The 12,304-nt window shown below is 41.1% G+C and overlaps 1 protein-coding gene across 12 annotated transcripts in view; it reads right to left on the bottom strand.

Moving 5' to 3' along the window:
* Positions 1-12,304, bottom strand: part of NCOA3 (nuclear receptor coactivator 3) — a 95,573-nt gene that overhangs the window by 61,194 nt on the left and 22,075 nt on the right. For 2 of the 12 annotated variants that reach the window (XM_081011013.1, XM_081011006.1), the window contains exon 2: positions 9,739-9,779. The exons of the other annotated variants lie outside the window; for them this stretch is intronic. The gene's annotated coding sequence lies outside the window, so the exon portion shown is untranslated. The remainder of the gene's footprint in view (positions 1-9,738; positions 9,780-12,304) is intronic. 12 annotated transcript variants of the gene reach the window in all.

The following is a 12,304-nucleotide window of genomic DNA, read 5'->3' on the forward strand; positions in this document are numbered from 1 at the left end:
ATAGTAATAGTCCACTGGAATTATTGCATGCAAGCTCTGTCTAGATAATATGCCTCAAGTTAAAACACAAGATTTCAACTGTCGCCACAGTACTTTCTCTTGAGTCCAGAGGAAAGAAAAAATTATCAATTTCAGAAAACTGAAAATGGCTAAAATGTTTATCATGTCAATTACGTTCTTAGAATACTAAGCTAAGCACCTCCATTTAGTAGTAGAGTCACTCAGATTATGAATCTATTGTCACAGTAGCAAGTAAATTTTAAAAATAAACAATTCTATGCCTAAATGCTTAAATACAGTTTAGGCTGGCTAATTTCAACTCCTTTTTTTATCTTCCAGAACTGTGCTGTTGTTCACATCTAATTTGTGAAACAACATTAAAGGTTTTCTAATTTGAAAATCCAAACTATTTTCCTCCATAGCAATGGTTGCAATTTGACTGAGTTTTTAAAAATCTTTATTATCAAAATAAACTTAGGAAAATTTAAGAATAAAGACATGTAAACATTGAACTAATACAAGCAATTACCCATTTGCACAGGGATTGCATTCCAAGGCACATGTGTCGGCGGGAAAGGGAAAAGCCCACCCCACCCTGTTCCGTTCCCTTCCAGGGCCGAAAACAGCACACACTTTGGCGGTTGTGTGTGTGTTGAACATGTGAAAATGGGGAGTTGCCTGTATGAGAAACCATTTAATAAACAAAACCTGAAACATAAAACCTTGATAGCATCAAGAATGCAATACTAAACCTAAATAATTAACAGCAAATTTGGTTGAAAACAGTGCCACTAAATATTTTTTATTTTAAAAAATTGCTTAGGATTGGGATGCTACAAGATGATTTAACTGGGATTTCTCAAATACAAAGGTCTTGGGCACAAACCACCACTTAGTTTTGCTGTATGCACCAATGAAACCAAATACAGTGATACCTCCAGTTGCGAACGGGATCTGTTCCGGAGGCCCGGCCGCATCCCAGAAACTTCATAACCAGAGCCGCCCTTCTGCGTGCGCACGTGGCGTGATTAAGCGCTTCTGCGCATACGCACATGGCGAAACCCAGAAGATAACGCAACCTAAAGGTCCACTGTAGAGTTGCATGAGAGGACAACTGTGTTCCATCATTCACTCAACAAAGCATTGAGATTTTCACACATACACCCCTTATGCCAAGTCGGACCATTGGTCCACCTAGTTCTGTATCATCCACATTGACATTGTTGTACAGGCAGCAGCTCTCCAGGATTTAAGAGAAAAGGCCTCTCACAGCCCTGTCTGGAGATGACAGGGATTGTACATGGTCTACCACTGAGCTATGACCCTTCCCCAGGTTAAATGGAATGCAAACAAAATCGCTGTCTTACTAAAGCAAATCAAAAAAACTTTGTTTATTAGCTGCATGTCAGCTGACTTTTTGTGCTGACATTAAAGGCCTCCAAGAATTTCCAATGTTTACCACCACTTATTTCCAAACCAAAAGAACCTAATATTTTAGGATGCAAGTGTTCGTTAGACAAATAATCTCAAATTGTCTGCCTTTTACATTGTCAGTATCCATAGCGTTTGCACAGAAAGAGAATCCAACAAATTAAGGGGAGAGAGTCTACTTATTTGCCAGGTTGTTTTAATTGTGGGTGTTGCTAACTAGAGGGAAAATGCCAACTCTGCTGTTACTGGAACATGGAAGCTACTTGCTTGTACTTGTTCTTTATCTCCCTCCACCCCCACCTCAAAAGATTGCATGCGGAGCTGCACGATCACACAGAATAAATACAGGAAAGGAGGCAAAAAACCCCACCCTCTTTCTCTGCAAGTGGTAGGCGTTCCACAAGAACTGCTATGGGGTCAAAAGTTCACCGTGATTTCAATTTCACCTTTTAGCAACCAATCAGAAAACAGCAACTGAAGATAGAACTTTCAGCTGCAAATGAAAAATTAACTCATTGAGTACCAGATTCCATAGGAAGGCTAACTTTTTTGAAGCTCCAGTTACAGCTACTGTTTTTCTAGGAATTCGACAGTGAAAAATAGATTCCATAAAGTTCTCTTACCAAGTGTTTGTTTAGAGATATTTACAGCTTCACAACATTTGCACAATTTCCAACAAGCAAGTTTTGAGGAGTAGCAAGATTTAAATGTGGCAATCGTATATTATTAATACCAACTGAAGGTGACATAGTGTGTTAGTTTTTGCATTTAACTTCCAGCTTAACGAACAGTTCTGTGAATTAAATATTCCTTCATTTACTTTACAGTAAAGTAAAGTAAGTCTGCATCTTTTGTAACTGGGTTTATTCCCCTGATAGTTTTGAAACTGCTCTGAAGATGAAGGGTGACCTTCAAAACTATTTCTGCCCTGCTCTATAAAAGTGTCCAGATAAAGGGCATGTCAGGTTTTTTCTAACTCCTCTTCCACCTAACCTGAAAAAACTCTGGGAAACCTGAAAGTGCCTTACTACTTTACAACTTTATGTTGTAATGTTGCTGTTACAAGAGTTTAGAAGTCTTCTAAAGAACCAATACAGTTGCCTGCAGTTTTTTCTTAATTCCACTGGAATAACTATGAAATTTATGTGGCTCCTTTGTAAAATCTCAATTACCCAGATTTTTTCTCTCTCAACTAAATTTACTCCAAGTAGACCTATTGAAATAAATGAACATGACCAAGTTAGGTCCATTAATATAAATAGGTCTACTCTGCCTCCCACTATTTTTGCGCACACGTTAGGTCTTTTAAGTCCATCCCTCTTCACATCAGAACACCACAGAGACAACTGAAGCTTTCTGTACTTCACCCAAACAAGTTTCAAGACATACTCTTAAATTCTACAAAATCATTCACACACGATTGGGCCAGATCCGCCCCCTGGGCCTTAGTTTGCCTACCCATGGTCTAACACATTTGGGAACCTAGACATAACTAGGCATAACTGCATCTTTAAATCTCTGCAATACCTCAAGGACTGCCTCTCGCCAGCCTCTCCCCATATAAACTGCCTTGGACCCCACAATCATTTTCTGAGCCCTTCTTTGTGTGCCTCCTCCACTAGAGGCCTGGAAGGCAGCAACACAAGATAAAGTCCTTTCTGTGGTGGCTCCACACTTGTGGAATGCACTCCCCAGGCTTGCCTGGCACTTTCTCTACATATCTTTAGGTGCCAAGCAAAAATATTTTTATTCTCCTAGTACTTTGGGCTAATTAAATAACCTATGGCTTTTTAAACTAGGTTTAATTAGATTTTAATTTGACCCTGACTTGTTTTTAGGAGGTAATTTAATTATTGTTTGGTTTTGGCTGGGGAGGGCAGGATACAAATAAAAGTTAATAATAATAATAATAATAATAATAATAATAATAATAATTTGCTTGGTTTTGTTTATTACTGTGTTACGCATTTTTGTGTTTTTATATTGCAAACCACCTTGTGATCTTCAGATGAAGGGCAGTATAGAAATTTATTTAACAACAACTGCTCCTCCATCTCTGCCTGCTCAATGGCCTCCAGTGCACTCTATATCAGGCAGGGGTCAGCAACCTTTTTCAGCTGTGGGCCGGTCCATCATCCCTCAGGCCATGTGGTGGGCCAGATTATATTTTGGGGAAAAAATAAAAATGAACGAATTCTTATACCCCACAAATAATCCAGAGATGCATTTTAAATAAAAGGACACATTCTACTCATGTAAAAACATGCTGATTCCCGGACCGTCCATGGGCCGGATTGAGAAGGCGATTGTGCCGTATCTGGCCCACGGGTCTTGGGTTGCCTATGCCTGCTCTATATTGTTTGCGCACCAAACCATTTTTTCACATGAGAAGACCGAATACTTTACCATCACTATACTTAAAGTGACAGGAGACTTTAGACTGAAACAGAACAGCAAGCCATTTTGGGACAACTGGGTTTGTTTGTTTTTTAAAAAAATGTTCACCAGGTGGAGCAGGTTGTGATGAAGCAGGTCCATTTGCAGCAACTAAAAGTTTTATCTCAACAATATCTGTGCACAATGGTACTACTGGTATATGACTGCATTGCTGAAATACTCTCTTGCTTAAAGAAACCACCCTGCCTACGGTGAATACATTAATGTAATGTCTTCCATATGAGAAACTTAAAGGTCACATAAAGGTAAAGGTACCCCTGACCGTTAGGTCCAGTCGTGGACGACTCTGGGGTTGCGCGCTCATCTCACTCTATAGGCTGAGGGAGCCGACGTTTGTCCGCAGACAGCTTCCGGCTCATGTAGCCAGCATGACTAAGCCACTTCTGGCAAACCAGAGCAGTGCATGGAAGCGGTATCTACTTATCTACTTGCACTCTGACATGCTTTTGAACTGCTAGGTGGGCAGGAGCTGGGAACAAACAATGGGAACTCACCCCGTAGCGGGGATTTGATATTTTGATATTTGATAGTTTTTATATTTAGATATTCCCCCCCCCCCGACCAAAGGTTTCAAGAGTAGGTTACAATGTAGGTGCCTCCTGACATGTACATTATCAAGGTTTTGTATGCAATTGGTAAAATTTCTCAGCAGCGTATCTAGCCACCTGGGACGGTACATGCCTGGGCGCGGGGCAAAGTGCCCATGGGGGCAAGGCGAGCTACCCACGGGGCGGGGCAAGTTGGGGCAGGGTGCATTGCATGGAGCCTCCACAGAGTCCCGCCACCAGCTCCCTCTCAGCTGTAGGGCAGCTAAGGGAGAGGCAGCGGGCAGACGCAAGCCCCACACTGCTGTTTTGGGCAGCACGGAACCTGCAGGTGCCCGAGCCACTGCGTCAGGAGAGACGCATGGCATGGGCGCACTGCAGGCCAGGTCTCACGGTAAGTGCAGTGTGGCACTCGGTGAGCTCTCCTCCTCCAGCTACGTCTCTGACTTACCCATTTGTATTAAGTGGGTAAAAGATCTCTGCAACTAGGGATATGTAATAACTGATAAAACCTTGAACACCTCCCTTTTCCTGAATGTACCTCTAATCATTTGGAACACCAACACTGTTCAGATGCAACTCTGAATGTGCTGAGGGGCAGGGAGAAAAATCACAGCTGTTCATCTCTGCACTCTGCATCCATACAAAAACTGGAAGGTCTAGCCATTTTGAGCAGGGACTCTTGACTATACAGATTCTGCCAGTTGAAGACACAACCTACAGATGTACAGAGTTTCAGACATTACTATACAAACTGCGGGAGGAAGTGGAAGACAGGAGTGGCTGGCATGCTCTGGTCCATGGGGTCACGAAGAGTTGGACACGACTAAACAACAACAACAAACAACAACAATACGCACATGCAAATGTCCAGTGTCCGTGGACAGGTGTGATTTGCCTCCACACACACATACTACTCCATCCAGAGCTGCAGTGCTACGATAGAAAGCCATTCAGGGAAGACCTTTAAAATAAAGTTGGCAGAAAACATATTTGAAGCAATCAACCTCCTGGGAAGCAGCAGCAACACAACGGACCAGGGGTCAGCTAAGCAGTAGCATGTCATCACACTGTCCACTATTAGGGGTCATAGTGATACAATGCTTCCACTCCTATATGCAGGGCCATCACCAGGGAGTAGAACTAGGTTACTTCTGCCCCTCCCCCCACAAATGATTTCCTCTTGTCCCCAATGCTATTTCACATTTATATGAAGCTGCTGGGTACAGTGATCAGGGGGTTTGGGTTATGGTGTCATGTATGCTGATGACACCCAACTCTGTATCTCTACTCCATTAGAACCTGAATTGGTTCTTGGAAGTGGTAATGTGATAGATGACAGTCAATAACCTGAAGCTGAATCCTGATAAATTGGAGGCACTATTCTTGTGTCTAGGAACTTGGTATTCAACCTGTGGAGTCACACTCTCACTGAAGGAGAAGGTGTGTAGTATGGTAGTGCTTCTTGATCCATCTTTGTCATTAGAATAGCACTGGGGACAACACATAGCGCTACATAATACCATGTACATGCAATGGAGCAGATGGGCAGTGTTCCAACACCGCTTTCTGAAAGTTGATACCCATGCAGGAAAACAGAAGTGCAGTGCACACAATCTCCATCCTGGGTGACAACCATGATATGCCTAAGAGTTCCCTGCTGTCTGTATCTGTTTTACCGTCATGCTCTTAAAAGCAGAATGGTGTGGTATGCATACAAAGTAGGGTTGCCATATTTCAAACAGTGAAAATCCGGAGGTTTTTAGCTTTGCCCAAAGCTTTTTTGGCAAATTCGCTTTTAAAAAATGAAGATTTTGAGCTGTTTTTAAGGGAAATTACCAAAAAGCCGACATAGGTTGCCATATGTCCGGATTTCCCCTGCATTTTTAGCGATTTCAGCCCAAACACTGCTTCTGACTGCAGTATTCTGGACAAAGCAGGGCCAAATCTAAAAAGCTTTAAACAAAAACTACCACATACACACAAAACCCAAAGAACTTTAAAATAATTACACCCCCTGTGCTAGAATTGATACAGCCAGTCTATTACAGATAGCCAAATTTTCCAAATAATCAAGGGTTTGCTTCCAGTCATTCACCACAAGGGTGATGTTCTGGCAGAAAGACAAGAAAAACTGGTAGGATGTCATGTTACCCTGGATCTGTAAGAAGAGAGATTTAACAAGCTATTAAATAGGAGGTAGCTTGACAATGTCAACAATGTTGAAGGGAAAAGCTTTTTTTGTCTATTTGATTTGCAACATCAAAAACTGACCTGCAGGATCCCCCAAGACTCCAAATATGGCACTAATTACAGTGTGAGTACTAAAGCCAAACAAAACCCACTCAAAGGAGAGAGAGAGAGAGAGAGAGAGAGAAAATATACCCTCTCCCTTATAACTACATAATGTACCTCTGTTAAAGAAAGTACTCTGAGAAGAGTCTCTAAAGAAGTTCTTAAGACATGGATGGATTCTAAGGAAATTCTGCAAAACTGTTGAAACTTCAACAGCTTTTGTATACCTATTCCATTTGTGATGCCACAACAATGCAAGCTGTCTTCAGTGAAATTAAAAGATTGCAATGCTTTGCTTATATTTACTGGTTATAGGCAACAGATTAAAAGCTTCCCATGTCCCTCCTTGCCATAAATACACTCAAATGGTTGCTTTGTTGTCTTCTTTCAGAGGGATTTCTCATCTTATATGTAACCTGAAGCGTATGTAACCCAAGGTACCACTGTACATATAATTTGTTAAATGAATAATTAGAGTTAAACCTTATCTGATGTTCTGTTTGATTTTGAAGATTTAATGGTCTGGTCCTAAAAGATTTCAACAAGTGGATTTCTACATAAGACAGCAGACAGCAACAATTGCTATGTAAGACAGTACATAACGGCAATATCACAAATGACTATTATTCTATTCCTGCAGGCAAGATGCCCTACACAAAATAGTAGGATCTTTCATGTCTGTGCTGCCTCAGTGAATGTTCCAACAATGACACTCTATTGAGATAGATGAAGAAGAGCAAGACCATTTGTGGCAGCATTGTATAAAATTGTATAAAAATCCTTGCTAGATGAACATGGGGCCTTCCTGCACGGAGCAATTATTATGGAAGGCATTCACCTGGCTACTTGTTCAGATGCATCAGTCCTTAGCATGCAATATTTATCAACAATGCTGATCAACTTTTAAAGAGGAAATTATACAGATTGGTTATTAGTTAGATGTTATGCTGTGCTTAACTTTAAATGCCAATTGTTCCCTAATACATTCTTAGATCACAGATACTGCTTAGAAAAGGCAACCACTAAATTATTTTAACACAGGCTTTATATTTCAATAACCCTCACTGTAGGCAACTTCTCTGTCCTTTCTACATACTGAAAAGTCGTCTAAGTGGAGATATTATTTAAGAACTCCCCTTATTTCCCTCATGGCCTCATTTTAAAAGAAAATGTCTGCTCTAACATTTTATATCAAGTCAGCATGTTAGCAAGCAGCTTTTCTGTGTTCTGAATTTGATTAATACAAGCCAAGGTCACTTCCTGAAAGATGTCTAGCACTGCAGCTGCAAGCAAACTAGGTTTCTCGGCACTCTGAAGCTGGGGGAGGGAGTGGGCGTTGGCAGTTGCTAATACCATGATAATAGCTAACATAAACCTTGCCTGATATCAAGGGGAAAGGGAAGGGAACACATATTCTAAATGTATTCATGAATGTACACAACTACACAATTTTTTTAAACAAAGGAAACTTCAGGATGATGTTGCCATTCCCCTGCACACACAGAAACGGTGGCAATTACATTCTTAAGACAGAGGCATTTGGGTTGTTTTCCAATATCCCAGAAGTGGGGACCCTACAGCCCTTATCCTAATTATCATGCGATTCTCATATGGCAAGGAGACGGAAAAAGGAGGGAATGGATTGCAGAGAGTGAAAAGATGATAGTTTGCCCATGTTCTGGCTCCACACCAACCCACCAGCAGCCTGTGGCCTCCCACACACCCCTCCAAAGGAATGCGGTCCTCAGCAAAAAAAAGGGCTCCTCAACTCTGCTGTATTTGTTTTTTTGAGCAAGCCCCACTGAGACTGAATTCTGAATAGAAACACCGAGAAGAGCACTGTAAGTAAACAATACATAATGTTACCTATCTGAATTCCAATTTCCCTCAAAGCTGTTGAATTACACTCCACTTTAATACAGATTTTATAATGCAATTCCTATAAATCAATTGGTTTCACTTTGCATTAAAAATGTTTCAAATACAATACTCCAAGAAACCATCCTTAAATCTTTTTACTGGCTCAATAAGCATGTTTTGGCAGTCATGCAATTTTGGCATTAACCCCTTAATATGCTTTCAAAATCAAACATTATGATGTTTCTGATTAATGCCAAACTTTGTCATACCAAGATCAAATGGTGCTCCCCTTTAAACACTTCCAGAAATAAGCAACAATAATTTTCATATTTGACCTCCTGGTTTGCAGCAGCCCAGGAATTCAAGAACAACAAGAAAGGTATAGGCAATCATGCAACAAATTCTAATGAAAACATGGTAATTCCAAATTAAGACCAACTGTACTTAATGTGGATTACTCTCAAGGAAATGAGCAAAGGATTGCAGCCCAATCCAAGCAGAAAGTTTGCTGAAAAGCATCACATGCCTTTGTGACCCATGTTTAATAATCACACATAAGACGAAAAATAAAAATATTCCCTCAGATTTGAAAGCTAAAGCATTCAGTATTTGTGTACTACCTGTGATGTGTTATAGAGTGAGGAACTGGACCATGACACAAAGAAATAAACAGCTTAAGAACACCACAATATGCCATGGAACAAGCAAAGCTAACAATTGAATACCACAAAGATCAAAAGTTACAGAGGTAGTGGAAAAGGCCACAAAGTTAAAATGGACATATACAGGGCATGTGGCAAGAGATGACTCAGGTTGATGGAATAAAGCAATGCTAGTGTGGAGACCCCACAGTTTTAAAAGACCAAGGGATGACCACTAACAGCAGGGCTTATGTGGATGGAGGAAGCAAACAACAGAAAGCTATGGAGAGAACCTGAAGAGGTGCATATCCAAAGATAGATATTAGACTGTAAAGATTTAAAAAACCACATGGAAAATGAAGTACAGTACAACAGATTTCCCCCCCCCCCCACTTCCAACAGCTTAAAAAAACTATGTAAGAGTTCCTGTGCTTAAACTGGCTTTATTCCACCAACTTCAATGGGACCAGATAATTAACTGTATTCTAAGTTCACTGTTAAACACTTACTTGGAAATGTATTCCTCTCAGCACTCACACAGCATCTCTACCTAGAGGTTGAAAAACGGCAGGATACTAGTTAGCCAGAGAAATAAAACTATTCATCTAATCTGAATATGCAGTAAAACCATGATCAAATCCACCAAAATTCCTTGTTACACAGAATAAAAAGTAATTCTCAAGTAAAATGTGCAAATTAGATCTCCGAGTCCCCTTTGCAGTTGACTGCTAGCCTATCCAGTTGTTTTTTCCTAACCTTCCTAACCATGTTCCACAGCAAACCTGCCATCTTACACATTAGATTAAATTGGGAATCTTCTCACATTAGAATTGTTTGTGTGGAGTTTTCTTATTAGAGTGGTTTGAATGGAAGTGTCTTCTATCTAAAACAAACAGATGATACAATCAAGTGGAAAGCCCCAGAAGCTCAACATTTGTATTGTTCCTCAACTGCAATGTAAAATATGTACACACTGACATAAATAGCAACACACTGCAACTTAAAGGGTTCCAGTTTGCAGCCTACACAAGGGTTCTAGTTTGCAGGCTGTTACCCTAGGAAACAGAAGCACAAAACAAAGATAAAAAGATAGGAAAAAGTTATACTGTGAGTTGCTTCACACATTACAAGGTAAAAAATTAATTCCTATATAACTGAATGTTCCAGGGAGTTGCTACAAATCAAATGTTTTCCATACTAAACAAATGTTGCATTTCAATATGCACAAATCAAGGTGTGTGTGTGTGTGTGTGTGTGTGTGTGTGTGTCTCTTTTGGTAATACAAGTGCAAAGTATATAACCAACGATACTATCATTTTGTATGAAATACTCAATATTTCCCCAATGAAAGGGGGTCCTTGGGGCCACAGCATAGAGCAGATCGTAACCACAAAAGGGGTTTTCCAGGGGCCAAATCCAAAGCCCTTCCATTTACCAGAAACAGAGCTGGCGGACTTCTTTCCCATTCTAAGGGCAGTTGAGAACAATATACTCCCATACTAACACTGAAGACCTGAGACTGAAATCTGAACAATACTGGCACCATATGGACACAATGTTATTTCCGTTCCTGATACTACAGTTGAATTTGATTGCAATGTGCACATTTTTATAAGCCCCTCTTGGGGCTATAAAACCAGGCTGTAAGTATTCCAAACTTGTAAATAAATATAAAATCTGGAAGTCTAGTTGTCAGGGGTTCAGGAGCAGAGGCAAGGGCAAGGGAGGAAACAGAGAGCGAGGGAGAGGAGGCAGAAGAAAAGATGAGTGATGACGACGACCCGAGATCTCCGAGTCTTTCCAGTGAATCAGAAGATTCACAGAAAGGAGCACCAGTGGCCAGGGCAAGGGGGGAGCCTAGGGGGACACCCCAGGAAGATAGAGCCAGAGGGGACTCAGAGGGGAGCAGTTGGAAATCAGGACCAGCGTCACCGCCAGAGAGCAGGGAAGAGGAAGGGCGCCAGGGATCAAGCGCTGGCAGCTCACAACAGGGGGGAGGGCACGAGTCAGGAGTGGCCACACCTCCATCGGGGAGCGAAGAAACGGTCAGACGGAAGGTGGAAGGTTGGGCGCGCGCGCCAAGTTCAAATGCACAGGAAGGTGGCGCAGTAGGCAGCCCGGAAAGGGAGCCAGGTCCTAAAGCCCGCCGAAAGGAGGGAGAAGAGTCAGGGGGGTCAGCGTCAGCGTCAGAGGAATCCCGGAAGGAAGAGACCCCGGGGGGCAGAGGGACCCAGAGAAGAACAGTCAGGCGGAAAAGGTGGAGCAAGGCTAGGATATTAAGTTGGTGTACAAGGGGCGGAGACTCAGATGGAGCTTCGCCGATCTAACCATTAGACGTAGGGTTGCACGCAGCAGCTTGAGAATGGAAACTGTAACTCAATAAAGACTTTTATTTAATGATCGCTGGCTAGCGTGATCCTCTGTGAGCTAGGATCTGGAAGCAACTCTGACACTAGTGTTTCAAAAAGTTAATTCTATCAGGGTCAAGTTGTATCAAGTAAAATGGGTGCATGAACAGTATCTAGAATACACAGTGTGCATGAAGCTAAATCCAGATATGAAAAACTTAAAAGAATTTTTTTAAGCCTATCCATATCAGAACTTGTAACATTTAAGATTCAGCTCGCCTCCTGTCTAGTGGTTATGTAATTTAGGGAAGTACTGCGTATTATAATTGGTGCAGGAAATACCAGAGTTAGACCAGTGCTTTTTATGTCAAAAGAGTACATAATGGAAGCAAAAATGAGTATATACTAGTTTGTACAACCTGAGCCTTCAAAGTTTCCTAAATGAGGTTTAAACACACATGTACACATACTAATTACTCCTACACTTTTTCTGTTAAATGCTGGCTCAGGGTAAATGGAATTTGTCTTTTACTGAAATAATTTTATTTCCGTATCAATGGCAGTGCTTTAATAGAGTTAGTGAAGTTGTTAAATGCTACAATATAAAACATTTTTATTTTGGGAGTTTCTAGTCCACCATTCTAGTGTCAAGAAACAGAATACAAAATTAATCAAATGCATCAAGTATTTAACATCACAGGGAGACTAGAGTATAGTATATAATTAC

The sequence above is a fragment of the Podarcis pityusensis genome (assembly GCF_964106645.2).
Source record: "Podarcis pityusensis genome assembly, chromosome: 6".
Classification (NCBI taxonomy): Eukaryota; Metazoa; Chordata; class Lepidosauria; order Squamata; family Lacertidae; genus Podarcis; species Podarcis pityusensis.